An 853-nucleotide genomic window follows, 5' to 3' on the forward strand; every position below is an offset into this window, starting at 1 on the left:
AATAAAGACAAATGAACAAGCCTTAAGATGATACCAATAACTCTACACGCCCAAAAATTGACGAGAGCCTGATTCCACCACGCTGCATCACAAATCTTTTTACTAGGGATCCGAACTCACCCACCACCCTGTCTTCTTGTTCTGTTTTCCCACTTCTCTACTCACGCACAAACGTTCTTGTTTATTTCGGCGCGCTAGCTTTGCCGTCTGTAACCCTTCATTCCGCTGTTGATTTTGGCGCCATTTCCCGTGGTGATCGTCATCATGTTACGTCATAAACTGGTACTAAATACGTCTTTTTTTCTTTTTCTTTTTCATTTTTCAATCCCTTGAGGCTAAATCCAGGTTGTTGAGCATACTTCTGATACTGCTGCTTCTTCTGCTTCCTTTTTGTTGCTGTTGCTGCTACTGTTATTGCAGCTTTTACTTTTGCTGTTGCTGTTGTTCTTAATGCTGTGCTATTGTTGTTGTTGCTGGTGGTGATGGTGGTGGTGTTATTGTTGCTGTTGTTACTGTTATTATTGCAGTTGCTGCTGCTGTTATTGCTCCTACAGCAGTTGCTGTTATTGTTGCTGTTGCTGTTAATGTTCGTTGTAGCTGTTGCTGATGCTGTTATTGTTGCTGTTGCTACTGCTTCTTCTGCTGTTGTTGTTGCTGTTTCGGTAACTGTAAATGTTGTAGGAGCTGCTGCTGCTGCTGTTGCTGCTGTTAAGACTGCGTCTTCTTATGCTGTTACAGCTGATGTGTTCTGCCTCTATTCTGAGTTCTGATACAGTTACACCTGCTCTAACGGCCACCTGACCAAGACAATCACCTGTTCCACCCACCACTTTGTATTTTTCCCTTTGCGTAC

This window comes from Aplysia californica, unplaced genomic scaffold, assembly GCF_000002075.1.
Source record: "Aplysia californica isolate F4 #8 unplaced genomic scaffold, AplCal3.0 scaffold02088, whole genome shotgun sequence".
NCBI classification, from domain to species: domain Eukaryota; kingdom Metazoa; phylum Mollusca; class Gastropoda; order Aplysiida; family Aplysiidae; genus Aplysia; species Aplysia californica.